The sequence below is a fragment of the Amia ocellicauda genome, chromosome 5, assembly GCF_036373705.1.
Source record: "Amia ocellicauda isolate fAmiCal2 chromosome 5, fAmiCal2.hap1, whole genome shotgun sequence".
In the NCBI taxonomy this organism is placed as follows: domain Eukaryota; kingdom Metazoa; phylum Chordata; class Actinopteri; order Amiiformes; family Amiidae; genus Amia; species Amia ocellicauda.
This window is the reverse complement of record NC_089854.1, coordinates 49080875-49099866: the sequence shown is the minus strand read 5'-3', so window position 1 is coordinate 49099866 and position 18992 is coordinate 49080875. Positions and strand designations below refer to the sequence as shown.

General features: G+C 40.3%; 1 long non-coding RNA gene across 2 annotated transcripts; it reads left to right on the top strand.

The window, feature by feature from the left end:
* Positions 1-5918: 5918 nt before the first annotated feature.
* On the top strand, positions 5919-13251 carry LOC136750611 (uncharacterized). 2 transcript variants are annotated; one of them, XR_010816915.1, is made up of 5 exons: positions 5934-6025; positions 8705-8756; positions 10451-10506; positions 12601-12693; positions 12799-13251. It is a non-coding gene; the product is annotated as an uncharacterized LOC136750611 (long non-coding RNA). The 2 variants fall into 2 exon arrangements; XR_010816914.1 differs by lacking the exon at positions 8705-8756 and having other exon boundaries at positions 5919-6025.
* Positions 13252-18992: the final 5741 nt, after the last annotated feature.

Here is an 18992-nt window from a genome sequence, read left to right as displayed (position 1 = left end):
CGTGCGGCTCCTTCCTGCCCCCTTCTGCTGCACCTTATGGTTACCCCCCTGTTCCCACGTAGCCCTGTGCAGCTTCCCCCGGTCTCCCAACTGACCCCAGGCAACCACCTACTGACTCCCCCTCCGGCTCCCTTCCTCCTCTCCCCACTCCTCTTCTTCGTCCTACATGCTCTCTACTGGTTTCTCCTGCACCCTCCTCATGATGCTCTCCTAGCCCCCCTGCTGTTATCACCAGGGGCCCTCTTTGCCTGCGGCCCTCTTCGCCAGGGGCTCTCTTTGCGTGCGGCCCTCATCGCCTGCAGCCTTTGTGCGGCAATCAAAGGCTGCGGCTTCATGCGGCCCTCATCACCTGCGGCCTTCTCACCTGTGGCGCTCTTCACCCGCATCCCCACGCGGCCCTCTCTTCCCCTCTCAGCTCATTTGGCTTGCGCTGTCTCCCTACTCTCCTGCAGCCCTGCATGGTGCTCTCCCACCCACTGCCCCGCCTGCAAACACCCATGGCTCTCGTACAGCCCTCGTTGCCTGCAGCCCTATGCGGCCCCCTCCTCGAGCAACATAATGTCCGCTCTGGTCGTCTCGACCTGTGTGATCGCGCAACATGAGACTTGTTTTCATGCTGCCCTCCTATTCCCCTTTGCCCATCCTCTGAGATGCCGATCTCTACCGCTTCCCTTGCAGGACCTCTAAGCAGCCAGCACTGCGTTCCTGCAGACGCATTTAACCCTTTCCACCAACCGGTGTCCCCCCGCCGTACACCGACGCCAAGCGGTCTTCGTGCTCTCCTAGGTAACCCCGTCGCCACTTTATACTCCTCTACTGCTGTCATTCCTTCACTCCTTCATTCTTGCTAGGACCCAGGGCTGCTCTCCACCTGCTTTCTGTCACGCTGCCTTTGTCCCGTCACTTGTCGTGCCTCCAACATCTCTCCAGTGTCCTTGTCCCCGCCCCCACCCACTGTCCCATATGCTCCATTGCTCATATCTCCACGGCCTGCTGCGTGTCTCTCTGCACCACTCCCACATCCTGTGCTCTCTTCGGCCACCCAGTCGCAGCTCCACCCCCTCCTTGCTTCTGCTCTGACCCAGGGCCACCCCGCCGATCTGTCCCACTGCCATTTAATTTCAACCCTTGGCTTCAAGCCTGGCAGTTTAGTCTCTCATACCTCCTTCTGCTCTCCATCATATCCACCTTGCACTGGCTGGGTCCATGCTCACCGCCCTGACCCAGGTTCCCCAGAACCGCTCCCTCTGCTCTTCTCTCCCTCCCTCTCTGTGCTGCCCCTGCCACCCCATGTGCTCCTTCTTACCTCAACACGTTGTGCAGTCTTCTTTGACCATCTCGCTTTTTGGGGTTCCAAATCAAAAACATTAACCAGCACAATTGGCCAGTACCATAAATGATCACACCGGCCACCTCACACTTTTCCATAAACAGACATTTTAACCAGTCTGCTATGCCTCATCTCACAATTGAGATTCATTACCAATCCACTCCACAACAATTGCGCTTTACTCCATCATTAAATACCAGTCCGTTCCTTCAAGCCACTCCGTTCTCAAGCCTCTACGCTTTCAGCACTTGACTGCATTTCAACCCCTTGTTCCACCTCCATGTTCCAGGCTTCCATCCTCACACCACAGATTAACAATTTTGCCTTTAAGCAAATAAAACGGACCAATCAGGAAATTATTCAAACCAACTCGCCTCATTCCCATGTACTCTCACCCTGTCACGCAGGAGTCATGCCTATGGACACTCTGTTTAATGATAAATTGGACACATAATAACTCGACACCAGTTCATCATCTTATCAAATATCCATCTTCTTCCCTGGCACACATATCAGATCACCTGATTAAGTCGGACGTCGGTCATCCAAAGCTTACAAAATCATATCCCATCCGACATCCAGGAGATTCAACTAGCCAAGCTAGACTTGCTCTTAAAAATCTGCACAGGGAGCCGTGTCACTTTTTGGGAGTTTGACGGTCCAGACCTGGCTCCAGACCATCATTCCCATAGCCAAGAGAATAAGCCAAAATCAAATAAAATCAAATTACCCCACCCCAATGCAAATCATTGTTGTGAAACTACTGATGTGGAATTTATAAATTAATTTCGGGTGTAAACAACTCCGATGTCATCACACTTGCTTCTGGTCAAAGAGTATAAATACCCCGTCGTCAACACACAACCCCAGCGCTTCATTCTTTTGCATCCCACCACCTCCCCTGTCACCGAATGCCTCTGCAGCAGTTCCTTGGCTCAGTCCCTGTAAGGGGAGGGTTTGACGGTCCAGACCCGGCTCCAGACCATCATTCCCATAGCCAAGAGAATAAGCCAAAATCTAATAAAATCACATTCCTCCACCCCAACACAAATCGGTGTTGTGAAACTCCTGAATTGGCCAATCTATATCGTTGCAATAACTTAATCATCACACTGCTGTGACAGGTCTTTCCTTTCATGGAAGGTTAGCTCAATCATCTTCTTATTGCTGCCATTTACCTAGTCCTAACAAGTTAGCTGACCTTGTGAGGTCTCCTAAATATTGGTCGAGTTATCAGTACTTTTAATTCTAAAGAATCTTTATGAATAGCTTTTACTCCAAAACAAAATCTGGGATCCAGAAAAGTTTTCTAAGGAAAACAAGTGTACTTGATAATGAAATGTCATCCTGACAAAATATTTTTAAAAAAATTAATCGGTGTGTGCTTTTCAAAATAAGTGTATTGCCCTCTGTGATTTTAATATTTTTGCAATATGAATGAACATATTTGGAAATACACAATCTTTTAATATTTGAATTTAGTATCTTATAAATACATCTACATTAAATCAAAACCTTTACAACACCAGCAGGCAATGTAATAAACTAATAATTCTGTGGTTTTCATGAGCTAAGGAAACTGACAACGTATGTCTTTGAGAGTAAGGCCTCTGGTGTAGAAGAGAAATTCCCTGAACTCGCTTCTCAGAAAATCTGAAAAGATTTCCAACCAACAATGTCCTCAAGGGGAGTAAAGAAAGGTTAAAGCAAATCTAGACATTACTAGTGTCCAAAGGGGTGACTAAGGGATTGATTGATTAATACTAGGGCCCACAGATATATCAGAGCACCATTATTATCGTGCAATACTGGCCTTTTACAGAAATATCTGTATCGGCACATATTCCACTGATAATGCACCGATATATTTTCTCAAACTATTGCCTAAATATTTTTTTCAAATTACCAAAACATCCATCGTTAGACTTCATACAATAAATAAATACATTTGTATTTGGGTTTACAGTTGTTATTATAATTTTTTATCATTATTGTTGAACCCAGTAAAGAATTTAAGTATTTGAAGCACAGAGAATAATGTATTTATTTAACATGCCCGGACTGGTAGGCCTCAACATGTAAGCTCTCCACCTGAGCGGAGTCTCTCTGAACAACAAAATGTAACAGCCTTTATAGAAAGCATGACATGTGGTTCTGCGGGCATGTACTCTGAAAAGTCTGGTCCCACGGTCTTCATTGACAACTGTCAATCAATCACTATGATGTGACCTCTCCAGCTTCCTTTGGAAAGACACTTAAATCCACAAACACTCTAAACAAGGAGCAGCTGTATGATCCTTAAATCATAGAGAGGAGACGTTTGCTAGCCTGATAGATCCAATTTGCTCAGTCTGTATCTTTGAAACCACTTATCTTGGTAAGGGTCACAGTGAAGCCAGAGCTGATCCCAGCAGGCATAGGGTGCAGGAATGCCAGCCCATTGCTGGGCAAAACACACAGAGAGCAATTTAGAGTGACCAATCAACCTAAACTGCATCTCTTTGGATGGTGGGAGGAAAGCAGAGTGCCCAGAACAGGAAGAACATGCAAACTCCACACAGACTAGCCCCTGAGCCAGGAATCAAACACAGGATCCTGGCACTGTGAGGCAGCAGTGCTAACCACTGCACCACTCCCAGAGGAAAAGAAAATTAGAAAAGAGCTCTCAAAAATGTCTCATGTATTTCTCCTAGACAAAAATGAGGTCTGTGTGAAACCAAAACGAGATTATGGCTTATTTCTCTTGCTTCTCATTTTTTTCTCCTGAAGAAAAAGCTACACAAAATCTCAAATTACCCTCCTTTTTAGTTTCAAAATAGATCTCCTCAAGCTCTAATATAATTCTCAGATTTTCTCAAGTTTGGTGTGCTCTCTCTATGAACTCAATTTATTCTCATCCCAGTCAAAGTCATACATCTCATGCTGAGCTCAGACAGAGCAAATAAAGAGCTATCCACAAGCACTCGCTGAATTGTCACTGTTTTCTTAAAAACATTTTTTTTTTTAAAGAAACTCAAATACATGGACCTCATTGTAATGGGATTTATATGCTTGTCCATTACAAAACAAACTTCCAAGACATTTTAAACAGATGTTTTAATATTTACATGGTGATAATTGGGGTTACATAATGCAGACAAAAACAAATGAAACAATATTTTCACTGGATATTTCAACATCAATAATCTAACAATATTACTTGCTCTTAAATAGGACATTGAAAACTGATTATTAGTAATGAGGATGATAATCAGTTAGAGTATATCATTAATATCACTCAGCTCCAAGTGTCTTTCAAGTTTATAAAATTATCACTTTCATGTAATGCAGCCATTTAGACAAGCACAAGACAGCATTTTAGCTGTATCAAAGCAAAACTGCACAAATCTCAGAACAGACTCATAACTGGTGTAAGTAAGTGTAGTATATTCAGATATTTTTATCTTCTTATGCAGGGCTCAAAAGCGACCTTTTAGTGTGACAATAGATATGCCTATATGAAAAGATCACTGTGAGATCACTAGTATTTGTTTTGGTATGGCATCACAATACAAACTATCAATTTAGACTTCTAATTTTCAATAAGAAATGTTAACTAGTTCTCTTAACTAATGCTCTTCTGTTCAGAATATGACCTCTTCTTTGACTTATGTTCAGTCCCTTTCAGTCTGTTGGGGAAATGTGCAACAAACACAATACCAGACATTGAGGACAAATCAATAAACATCAACTTTCCCAAAATACTATGAAGTGCAACTACTGTCCTTTTTACAGGAACTTCTAGTAAGCTCACAATGTGAAAACATGTGCCATCTGTCCGAGAATCCTGTAGAAGATTTATGCCTGCAACTGAGAATTCATTCACAAATGCAAAGTTGGTCTCATTTTGACATTCACTGGTTTCTTTGTAAGAACACAGTAATTCAATCTGGCCATATTTGATCTGCATCCCATCACAAAATAATACTGTATAATTGTTTCTTCGTTTAGCTTTGACATACTGCTTTGAAGTGTAAACAGTTTTCGCTATTTGAGCTCTGTTATATCCCTTCACAACATTATTATGTAATCTCTGACCATTAAACTGTTCCACAAGAGACTTATCATCAGATAAGTATAAATAAGTACAAATAAGCATTTGAAAACTGAATAAAATATCAATCACATAATCAAAATCAAAATACTTCTCTCTCTTCCAGTTACATTACATTTCCAACTGCAACTAATTCATGGACCATACTATAGTAAGGCTACAAATGAAAAATAATAAAATAGAATAAAATAAAATATAAATAGAATACAAAATGTCATTATTAGTTAACTATATCAACCTTTTATTTTTAAAAAGTTTTAGCCGATATGCCTGTTCACATATACTCTTTTCACTGATTCAAACTTCCCGACAACAGATTTTTCCTACTTCTGAGTACAAATGCAGCACAACTACACCTGATTAGTATTAATGAATCATTTACTCTTTGGTAAAAGTAATATCAAGCTTTATCCACTTACCGGTTTCGGAGGCTGCGCAACAAGATGTGAACTGTGAACCAGCATTAGGACATTTCATTGGACAAGAGCTCTGCCTGCGTCGTGATTGGTTAATTTAAAAGTTGGCTGATTAACATACGAGGAACACAGGGAGCGCGAAAGCGGCCGGGAGCAACGGAGAACCACGGGGCCTCGCAAAAGAAGGTAAGTTTAATCTTTTTGAAGAATCTGGTCCACATATACTGCATATATTAAGGTTATCTAGCCTTAAACCTTGACCATATGTGGCTATGAACCTTTAAATGTTCGCTAACTTTTACGGCAGCATCGTAGGGTTAAAACCCGCGGGAAAGCCCGCGACCTCGGCCGAATTACTCTCTTTCAGAGGGTGTAGGGGGCTCGGCTTTTAAGCTACAGTTCCAAGGTAACCTCTTAAACCTCACCGAGGATGCAGGTTAGTGATGGGTCATTCGCGAATGAGTCGGTTCTAAGAGCCGGCTCTTGCTCGCATATCAGAAGAGCTGAATCTATTTATAAAAATATTAAAAAAAACAAAGATTTGAATAATCAAAATATTTAAATTAATAGAATTGACTAATTCAAAGAACGAAAAAAATAAAATACAGGCCTAAATGCTCAAGCGCACACACATTCGTTGTTACCGTCTGCTAGACTGACAGCCTCACCTGTTGTTCCTGTCAATCAGACACACAGTGTCAACCAATTAACCAAAGATGCACGAGGGAGGGCGGAGCCAACTTACTCACAGACACACACTTAGCAGCACTTTGTTTATATACATTAAAAAAGTTGTACTTTAAATGCACGTGTAATAGCGTAATAGGTAGAGTATGATTTCATTTAATAATTTGATTTAGAATTGTTTTAACACCAATCATAGTCAAAATGTCGCAAACTGTTTGACTTGAAAAAATACAAAACATATATTTTTTTTTAAAGAGCCGTTTGGGAGCCAAAACAGCCAGCTCTTTTTGGTGAGCTGAGCCGAATGAGCCGGCTCAATAAAAAGAACCGGAATGCCCATCACTAATGCGGGTGAAGATACCTATCAAATGAAACTAGACGACACAGGTTGTCGGGGGCTAAATAGTGCACCAAAGTTAGGCTACTTTGGCGATGGAAAAACTGGCATTGTCATTTTCAAATGGGTGAAAATGTGTTTTATGAGTATGACTCTTTATGTTAATAAAATGCAGTATGGGCAAAAACTGCTTTTTTCATTTACATGTGATGTACCTTGATGTATTTTACAAAATGGAATGCCAAGCGGGAAATTTAAAAAAAAGATGCCCAAAAGAGCACGCATCCCAACGAAGATGAGATTTTATGAACCAGACCCCAGCTCACCCAAAGATGACCAGGATGGTAACTGAATCATTGTCATTTTACTGCACATCTTTTTAATTTGATGTTATTTCTTTAAATAAATGTTTCTTAATTTTAACTATTGTTTTGGATATTATGATAACAAAAATCTACACAAAATGATATTTAGTTTCTAGGGTTAGGGCCGCAGTGGACTGGTGTCCATGAGTGCACTCTACCTGGTAGCCTAAATGAATTATAAATAAATGTAAAACCCTACTTCATTTGCAGCATATTAAACCATTTTAAACTAATTATTAAATACTGAAATAATAACAACAGGCCTAGAACCGACCACTGTGCACTTGCCCATACTCGTGATTTTTTGCCCATAATAAAACACAACTCCATAGTCATTTTGTCGTGACTCTATCGTGACTCCGGCTGCATTAAAACAGAAGTGATAATGAAGAGCAGGAGACTGAACAGAGGTTGAGCGCTGAGTATGTTTAATATTGTTGTGGTCACTATCACATGCGATCACTATGATGCATGGGATGATCCGGTGGCAAGATGAAATACAGAAGAACATAAAAAACATAAATAGGTTAAAATACTTTAAAACACTAAAATATCAATGTAATTCATATAACAACAACATACCATAAAATGTGATATAATGTGAAGTAAAATAACCACTCCCTCAACCCCTGGGCCGATACCATTGTTCATTACAGTGTTTCACTTTGAACACTGTGATGTCACAGTTCATTAGGCATTGCCCTACCCTATTCTGAGTAGTTGAGAGAGAGTCACGGATTCCAGTGGTGTCCAGGTTTTATTGGGGGTTGGATCTGACCAGTAGGGGAACACAAGAAGGGGAAAAACAAAGCAGAACAAGCACACAAATGTCTACACAAACAGGGGGCTCCAGGCAGTCAGGGGTTGTAGTGTCAGTCCTCCTTCTCGGCGGTTATCTGCCTCCGTCGTGGAAGGAGAGGGATTAAATAGACAAGGCACAGCTGCCGCTGACGTCACAGTCGCTTCGGTGCTCATTGCCCGCAGACGTGAGTCCGCAGCTCGTTTGCGAGGGAACGACAACACAGTTGCGGCACATGAGCACTTAATCAGTAGGCGTTAGCAGCCGTGTCGTGACAGACAGTGTCCTGTCACAATAATATATACTGTTTAATATAGATTCTCATTGAGAAATCATACAAATTTAGCTGAGATGTTATAAAGTAAAAAAATATCTGATTCCTCTAATCAGTTTGTCATGCATTTCTTCATTCCAACACCACACTGTTTTATCTCCCCCCCCCCAAAATACAAGTAAATCAAGTATTTTAAACTTGTGATTAATCACAGTCTATTATTGTGATTAACTCGATTAAATTATGTAATCGATTGACACCACTGATTATATTATATTCTTTTATTAAGCTTTACTAAATTGTGTGCCATAAATTAATTGTAGATTTGGGAGTTACTGAATGCTTAAGCTAAAAGTTAAAAGCCATAAACAAACTACTTAGTAAATCAATTTTACTCGGAAAGGTGCCTGAAGGGAAAGCAGTCCTGGACAAGTCCAAAGTAGATGGGATTCTAAGTAAGTACATTGCTCATTTTGTAGATCAGTGTTGTTTTATGTATGTGTGTTTATTCACCCAGTTGGACTTTCTCATGTTTTGTTTTACAACATTTTATTATTAATTATTTCCCCATGCATCAGAATAAATATCAATTGTACTATCTACCCAAATTTGGTCATAGCTTCTGAGGTGTTTAGACACACTGTATAATTGGGTTTGTAGCTATATCTAATATTATGATCGTTTTTGTGTCTTTACATTTCTTTATGTGTAATTTTACTGCCACTGTAAAATACATGAATAGTACATACATACACTATAAAACACATAAATATGCCTATAGTAATAAGGCCAACCCATGGTTGAAAGGTACCTTGCATTTGTTTGCAAGAGGGAATTAATTAAATCAGACAACCTAAATATCACTCAATATATAGGCATCCACATTGCCTGCAGCTGTCAACTTCATTGAAAACCTTCCTGAAACTGCACATTCTGCTAATAAACATCAGACACACATAGGGTTGCAAAGGGGTGGAAAATATTGGGTAAATTTCCAGAAACTTTCCATGGGAAGTTAAGCTGGGGAATTTTGGAAAAAACTTTGGGCACTTGGCTATATGCTCCTGCATCTTTGTGGCATTCTTAACATAGGTCTTTGCACAGTATTTGCAAATGCACACAGCCTTTTCTTCTACATTGGCTGAGGTGAAATGTATCCACACATCACATGGCGCATGTGGCATTGTTCTGTAGAATAAGATTAGAAAAAAGCTTGTAAAAAACACTAATGCAATGCCATGCACTGATATATAGATAGTTAGCTTAAACAACTGGAATATTCTGGAATGGTAAAAATATTTTACAATTGATGCTGGACAAATGAATAGAAATAGGCTAGATGAATAGATTAACACTCCTCAGTCAACATGCTAAATCAAACTATAACCTACATTCTTGTATGATAACAGAAAACTGGCTAGCATAATGCAGAAGAAACAGCATCACAGTTGAACTAGCTAGCACCATGATATCTAGCATCTTAAATTGTCAATGAAATTGTGTTAGCTAGCTTACATTTAGCATATCTGATTTACTGGCTAGCTAGCTACTGTATGAACACATTTTGATTTAGTAGTAAGTAGTGTGCTGTGTGCATATGATTGAGGAATGCGCAAGGTAGAAATTCAACTGAATTTCCATTAAATCTGGTTGTTTTAACCAAGATTATGTTGCAAGATGCATAGACCACTACATTTAAGTTCCCTGTTATAGGCTAACCTGCAATTTTGCAAATTACCAGTTTATTCCCATTAATTCCTGTTAATTCCCATGGAAAGTTTCCAACTTTGAAAATTCTCAGAATTTTGCAACCCTAGTCACACAAATGCAATAAACAAACTGCTCCAAATAGACAAACAAAAGCCTCAAAGTTATCAATGTGGCAGAATGTTTGATTCACTAGTATATGGAAAGGAGAAATGGAGGGGCTTTGTGTGTTTACAGATGTTTGTGGTTTCAGCATCAACTGATGTTCAGAAATCATTTAGTACTTACAAGATACACTAAGTTAGAAAGTTAAAATGATTACAGTACAAAAACTGGACATTGACTATTTCCCTGGTAACAGTTTAGTAATGATTTTCCACACCACTGTTACTGTATGTAAGGGGAATTAATCTATAATTTGTGCATTCTTTTATTCTTGCAGCCTACATCATGCGCTGTGGCACACTGGATGGATGGACACCACTTGAGAAAACTAAGGTAAAAAAAAGCCTTGATAAACAAATGCCGCACCAGGGCCGCAAAGCCTATAAATTCTTGAATGTGGCACACCAGAGGGATGAACATTTGTTTAGATAACCATGGTCAAAAAAGACTGTAAGTTGCAGAATATTGTGTGTTGAGCAGCTGTGCTGAATACTGTTACACTGTTCTAAATACATAGTCATGGTGAGAAGATGCACATTTATAGTTCACATTTTTAAATGATGAATAGGACACATTCTTGCTGTCTTACAAGTTTTAACCTGTTATTACACAGCTAACTAAAATACTTGTTTGTGATTTTGGGTTTGCAGTTGTGATTTTTTTTTTTTTTTTTTTTTTTTTTTTATATATATACAATTGAACAAGCTCAGGCCTCATATTTCACACTCAAAACCAATAGGGTGTAGCATACTCAAACTTATATTTGTATAATTTCTATATCTCAGTTTTTCAGATCTCAATTTACCAGTCTATTTCTGTTCCACCACTCATTGTCACAAAAAAGAGATGGACAGGGACTAGCTTGTTCAGGACAGGCAGCACCAGTTATTGTACCTTAAATGCAATCTGAAGTCACTTATTTCTGAATATCTAAAAAAATGTTGTCAAGCTTATAGCCCTGTCATTATTCTGCTTGTTCTGTTCAAAACAAATCACTAATATGCAGAGCATTGCTGTATCTTGTGTAGGGTAAACTTGGCCATTTTAATAAAGGGTTCATTTGTTTCAGCATTTGTCGAGGCTCGCGTCAGCGAATAATCCAACACTTTGAGAACAACATTCCCCAAAGACAAATCAGTAGGATTTTGGGAATTTCACCTTACACTGCACAATATAATTACAAGATTCAAGGAATCCGGTAAAATCTCTAAAAGGCAAGGACGATAACCACTTCTGAATGCAACTGATCTCCGATCACTCAGACGTCACTGTCTTAAATACGGTCAGGAGTCTGTAATGGATATCCTGACATGGGCTCGGGAATACTTTGGTAAACCTTTGTCAGTCAACAGCATTCGCCGCTGCATCCACAGATGCAAGTTAAGGCTTTACTATGCAAAGCAGAAGTCATACATCAACACTGTCCAGAAGCACCACCGACTTCTCTGGGCTCGGTCCCATCTCCGGGCCAGAGAGGAAAAGGACCATCCATGCTGTTATCAGCATCAGGTCCAAAAGCCAGCATCTGTCATGGTATGGGGGTGTATCAGTACCCATGGCATGGGTAACTTGCACATCTGTGAGGGCACCATTAATGCAGAAAGATATTTACACATTTTGGCATATGCTGCCATCCAGACGTCGTCTTTTCCAGGGACGTCCCTGCATTTTCGCCAAACCACATTCTGCCCGGATTACAAGCACGGGTGCTAGCATGGCCTGCCAGCAGTGACCTGTCTCCAACTGAGAATGTGTGGCGCATTATGAAGCGCAAAATAAGGCAACGAAGGCCCCGTACAGTTGCGCAGCTGAAGAAATGCATAATACATAATGGATAAATGGGGGAAAATTCCACTTGCTAAACTTAACCAACTGGTGTCTTCAGTGCCCAAACACTTAAGTGTTATTAAAAGAAAAGGTGATGTTACACAGTGGTAAACAGTCAACTGTTCCAGCTTTTTTGGAGTGTGTTGCAGTCATCAGATTTGAAATGAGTGTATATTTTCAAAAATAAATTAAATTCACAAAGTAAAATGTCAAATAATGTGTTAATAATGTGTTTTCAATATAGTACAGTGTGAACTGAATTTTCAAATGACTTTTTGCTTGTTTTTTTGCATTTTCCATACTGTCCCAACTTTTTGGCAATTGCGGTTGTAGTTAATTTCAAATCGGAAAATCCACTTTTTTTTCTAGTAGGTGAAGTTGGATTAGTTGATCATGATTTATACATTATCTCAGGGTGGTGCTGTGCTGGTTAAGTGTTATCGGAGAGTGAATATTGGACTTAAATTTGACAGGCGGCCAGAAATTGGTACAGTCCAGGCCTCATAAACCTCATTCTTCAGTCTTTTTTTCTCAATGATGTAATTATTAAAAACCCATTCTCATGGAGGATTAGTTTAAAAAGAAATGTCTTATTCACAGGATGACTCTGTGGAAAGAAGGAGAGAGGTTGCTATCCGTGGCTTAGTGGTGTATCTCAGAGAAAAGATGGAGGATCTCTTCAAAGAGCAGTTGGTATGTAAATCAGACACTTAAGTTCAAACACACTGTACTTTGTATTACTCTTGTTTTTAAATATGACTTAAAACACTGACATTGATTCTGACCTACTTATGCCAGGATGGTGGGGATATTGACAATGAAGTGATGAAGATTGTTGTAACCACATGTGCCACAACGTCTGATCCAGCCAGTGCAAGGATCATGATTGAGGGAACAGAAGTCCTGGAAGACCTGGATGTACCCAGAGCCTGTACATTGCTAATGGGGATGATATACGCACTCAACCTCAGCTACCCAAAACAACTGAAAAACACTTTTGAATTGTTTCAAGAGATATTCCTTGAGCTGGATGGTCTGAAAGCCAGTCTGAAGGTAATGTCTCTAAAAAATAAACTGCTGTACTAAAAAATGTGAAGAATGAGGCTGTCCTCAAATTCAACAGGAAATGTTGCACTCTTATGTTTGTAAAGTTTTGTTGTGCAACATGATTATTATTGTTGGAAGTGGGCTTGTTTATGGTTTATAAAAGTTTTTTACATAGGTTTTACATTAAACAGTTTGATCATAAAACTGGAATTGCTATGTGTAATTTATTCCGACTGAAGAGAAATACATTACTAATACTAAAAAAAAATTGAATGGAGTAGAATGGAAGTAAAAAAAAAAAGTTAGAAAAACTTTAAGTAATTTAACCACTTAATATCAACAAAACATTTTCATTAAAATTAAGTTGTTTTAACTTAATTAAGCTTTTACAGGACAAAGCAAATCATGTTGGCTGTACTTAAGTAATTGAGTTAGTCTAACTATAAATGTATCATGGGATTTACTCAATAATGGACAGGTTGGAATTACTTAAAAAGATCCATGCAAATTGTTACCTTAATTTTTTTTAAGTTGAGCCAGTATATTTTTTTTTAGAGTGTTACAGCTCGGGAAAGTGCTCACTAAGCTAAGGACAGAAGAGAACTGCCAGAACATGACTTCCCCTGACACATGATCCCTTCAACTATTGGAGCTGCTCAGGGATCATGTTACAATTACTGCACTTAATATAAAACTTAACTAAACCCAAGGTGCTACCTATCAATATTCTACATCCCACCCCCTTAGATAAAACTAGTCATGTTCTTAACCTATCATTTACTGACATGAAATTACAGACAAACTAAACTACAGTTCCAGTCTTTGTGGGGCTCTGCATACTCTGTGTGCGGCGCAACTCTGGTGCTGGAATTAATGTGGATGCTGGCTCTGTGTCCATGGGAACCCTCTCTTTGGTGCACTCCAACTGCATGGGAGTAGGGCTGTAGTCATCTTCCGAAGACACTTGGTCATCCTCTGTGCCCTCAGATAGTTGAACTTCCTCCACCTGGCACTTCCTTAGGTGGTCTGGATGACGGCGAATCAATCTCCCATCTGCGAGTTTCACTTGGAGACCAGACCCATTTTCTTCAGGATAATTCCTTGCTTCCATCTTTCATCTGCTCCAAACATTCATCCATAAACAGCATCTCCTACAGTCAATACATGAACTTTGCCTGTTTGATCATGTTGCCACTTCTGTCTAGCTTGTGCAGCTCTTACTCGTGTACCGCTCTTTCAGCCAACCCATTTGATGCTGGATGGTAGGGTGATTTAATGCCATTTTGTTTCCTGAAACTCTTCACTAGTGAAAGCCATTTCATTATCTGTCACTAGCATCTCTGGTAAACCATGTGTTGCCTCAGCTGGTTTATGGTCGCTTGAGAAGTAGCAGAAGACATGGCATGAACATTTATCCACTTGGAGTGGGCATCAATGAGAACCAGGAACATCGTCCCCATAAATGGACCAGCAAAATCCACAAAAACCGGACCCACAGTCTGTCAGGCCACTCCCATGGATGCAGTGGTGCCGATGCTGGTGCATGACGTGTACTCTGGCAAATGGTGCATTCTCTCACCTTCTTCTCCAAAGCTTGATCTAGCTAGGCTTTTCATACGGCAGATACCCGGGTGGGCTTCATGAAGTTCAGACAAAACTTTCTCCTGAAGTTGTGATGGCACAAGGACTCTGTTTCCCCAAAGCAAACAATCGTCTTGGATGCTTAATTCAGTCTTTCTTCGAAAATACAGCCTCATGGCCTCCAATTCTGCTTCTGCTGGCCAACCACTTTTCACAAATGTCAGGACACGTGACAAGATAGGGTCCCTTCTGGTTCCTGACTGTATTTGTCCAATATTGATGGGGAAAAAGGAGAGGTTTTCCAGCAACAAAACCACCTCCCTTGGTGTTGGCACATGGGTGGGTGTTTCCTGCAGTGGTAAACGACTGAGTCCATCCGCATTACTGTGCATTTCTCCACTCTTGTAGTGAATTTCATACTCATAACCAGCAAGCAACAATGCCCAGCATTGAATTCTTCCTGAAGCCATTGGTGGAATCAACTTATTTTCACTGAAAAGGCTCATCAAATGTGGTCGGAGCAAATTGTGAAGCGCTGTCCGTATAGGTATTGATGAATTTTTTTCACACCAAACGCAATGGCCAAAGCTTCTTTATCCAGCTGAGAATAGTTTTTTTCAGCTGAAGCCAAGGTGCGGGAAGCAAAACTAATTGGTCTTTCACTTCCATCACGCAGGATCTGCGATAGCACTGCTCCCACTCCATAAGGTGACGCATCACATGCCAAAAGCAATGGTTTCCTGGTGTTAAAATGCACTAACAAATGATGTTAGCAAAAGCTGCTTTGCTGACTTGAAGGCGTTTTCCTGCTGTGTTTTCCAAAACCACTGCAACTTTTTCTGTAGTAATTGATGCAATGGCACCAACAGTGTGGATACATTTGGCAGAAAGTGATGGTAGTAGTTTACCATTCCTAAAAATGACTTAAACTCGGTGGTATTCTTGGGTGCTGGAACATCTGCTACTGCCCTAACCTTCTCCTCTGCTGGGTCTCTGCCCTCTGTGTCGATCTTGTGACACGAATACTGCACTTCTGACACCAGGAAAACACACTTTTGCTTTTTTAATCTCAGTCCTGCATCAGTAAGCCGTCTCAACACTTCTTTAACACTTGTATGTGTGTTGACTGATCAGGACCTGTTATAAGGATATCGTCCAGATACACCAGAACATGTTGCAAACCTGCTAGCAGGCTTTCCAAGGTACGTTGGAAAACACCTGGAGCTGACGACACCCCAAAAGCCAACCTAGTGCAGCGAAACAAGCCTTTGTGTGTGTTTATGCTCAACACTTCCTTAGAACTGTCCTCAAGGAGCAGCTGTTGGTAGGCATGACTCAAATCCAGCTTCGTAAAAGCTTGTCCATCTGCAAGATTAGCAAATAAATCTTCCACTTGTGGAATGGGGTACACATCCAGCTTGGAGGCCTGGTTCACCGTCAATTTATCATCTCCACAAATCCGTATTGACCCATCTGACTTCACAATGGGTACAATAGGTGCAGCCCACTTGGAGAACTGAACAGGTTCAATGATACCAGCATTTTCCAGTCTCTCCAGTTCAGCACTGAATTTCTCTTTCAGGGCATATGGTACTGTATGGGCTTTAAAAAATCTGTGTTTAATACTTCCATCTACTTCAATCACAGCCTTAGTTCCTCTCAAGGTTCTCAGTTCACCTTGAAATACAACAGCATATCTGTCCAAAATGCCCTGTAGACTTGTAGTCCTGTGTGATTTAAATTATACCAATCCAGCTTGAGCAGCTTCAACCAGTTCTGTCCTAGCAGACTGGGTCCATTACCACGAACTATCAGTATAGATAGCTTGCATAACTGTTGATCATACTGCTCAACCACTGAAATGGTGCCCATGACTTTAATTTATTCTCCTGTATACGTGCACAGCTTGACTGACTGAGTGGGGGGAAATGCTTGCCATTCCACGGGCTTATGTACGTTTCCTCACTGATTACTGTGAATGAAGCCCCTGTGTCAACTTCCATTTGCAATTCTTCCCCATTTGCTTTGACACTCACATAAATAGGCTCTACTTTCTCTGTTTTTGCTTGATGCATGCTGTATACAACCTCAGATTCATCTTCATCCACCTCCCCAGCTAAACTATATGTAGTTTTTGACATCTTGGATTGCCCCTCCCCTCTGTGTTGGCGTGGTTGATTTTTACTGCGACAAACTTTGGCAATGTGCCCCTTCTATTTGCAATTATGACAAAAAACGTCATTGAACCGACAGTCTTTTGCAGCATGTGTTTGACCACAACGGTAACATGTGTTTTTCCACTCGCCCTGCCTACTGTCTACAGCAGGAGGAACAACTGCGGTCGCTTTGTGAATTATGGACGGAGGTGATGCTGTCGGTTTAAGCTCATGAATCTCTTGCGTGGCAGCTTCCATGGCTTGAGCAATCTCCACAGCCTTTTTAAAATCCAAAACAGTTTCCGATAATAAAAGGCACTGCATGCGGTCATCTTGCAACCCACACACTAATCTATCCCGCAGCATTGTCTCCAGCATCTCCCCAAAAGCACAATGTTCAGACAAACGTCTCAATTTGACTACATATGTCGCTACAGATTCCATGGGCTGCCGAAACCTATTGTGAAATGTAAAAGTTTATACAATCTCTGATGGGTTGGGGGTTTTATGTTGTTGCACTATGGCACATAGCTCAGCAAAACTCTTAGCAGTAGGGTTCAATGGTGATTGACTAAAACGTTTGAAAACACTTAGAAATATGGATAGCTGTCAATCGATTAAAATATTTAATCGCGATTAATCACGATTGACACATGAGTTATGAATCACATGAGTTAACTCGTGATTAATAGCAATTTAATCGCACATTTTTTATCTGTTCTAAATGTACCTTAAATTAATACTTTTCAAGTTTTTAATACTCGAATCAACATGGGAATGGCCAAATACGGTTGCTTTATGCAAATCTATGTTATTATTAGTGAAACCATACTCAACATAGAGCATGAAGACTAGACATGTTTCAAAGGTCATAGATGTTTTTCAAAGAACATGTTCATGTCTATCAGACACATGAAAAAAATTACATAGAAATACCAGGTTCCCATTACTTCTCTTTCTTTGCACTGATCAATTTACTTACACAAGCCTGTTTACATTTAGTTATTTAGCCACCCATTTAGTTATCGCTGTGGTGAGTCTATTGCTTGTGGAGTTGCAAATTATCTAGTGTGGTCTGCCTTTGGCGAGGGGGAGGAGAGCTCTCTGCATCAGTCGTATGCTTCGCCATCATGTGATATTTTAAACTCGATGTGCTGCGGTGATGACTTAATTCACATCAGCAACTTCAGACATCGTTTTGTATATGAATTTTCCGTTCAGAAGACCTTTTTCTTTCTCCATTTATTTTTGCTGCTGCATTGTTTCCTGTCTTATGGCTCGCTATGGCTGCATCTCCATTTCTCTAACTACGGGCTATTCTACAGGTCAAAATGCGCGCTGCATTAATCGCGCGTTAATAAAATAAGTGCTATTAAAATGAATTTGCGTTAACGCCTTAATTTTGACAGCCTTAGTTTTTATACAATCGCCTTTCGTTTAGAGCTTCCACTCACTGTACATGTGCGCATCTAGAAGTCTCATATTGCAACCATCCATTCACCTTTTGCAAGTATATAAATAGTTTTGTATTATTGCTACTTTTATTGTTAGTTGTACTTATTTATTTGTAATTATGCAGTTTTTAGTAAAAGCTATACAGTGCTGTGACGAGAGATAATCATAAAACAGAATAGAAGGCAATAAAGCAGGCGTTTGCAACAGCCAGATTCATCACAATGCTGCGCAAAGCCGTGGAGCGCATTTGTAGCTCATTTGTAGCACAGCCTTCCAAGCTTCTTTTTTATTGAACATTTCAATAAATGTCACAGAGCAAGCCAACAATGGCACAGGTTTTGATAGTGACTGAGTTTTAATTAAAAATTACGTTTAAGTGTTTATTAATATACCGTTTTAGTGTATTATTGTAATTTGCATTTCAGTGTATTCTTTATTATTTTCATATGATATGAAGAATATGGAAGTGCATATACAGGGGGATGATCCCCCAGCACAGAAACAGTACCAATACCCCAATGAAGCAGAAGTCGTCATTGGAGAAGTAGTTGAGTCCTTAGTGGCACAAGGCATACTGAGAACGTGTGTATCATCAGTTAATTCACCTGTATGGCCGGTAAAGAAACCTGATGAATCCTGGAGATTAACCATTGATTACAAGCACCTTAATGCAACTACACCCCATGTGGCTGCAGTGGTGGCAAGAACTCCAGATATTATGGCAAGTTTACAAAGTTCTGTGAAAGTGTATTC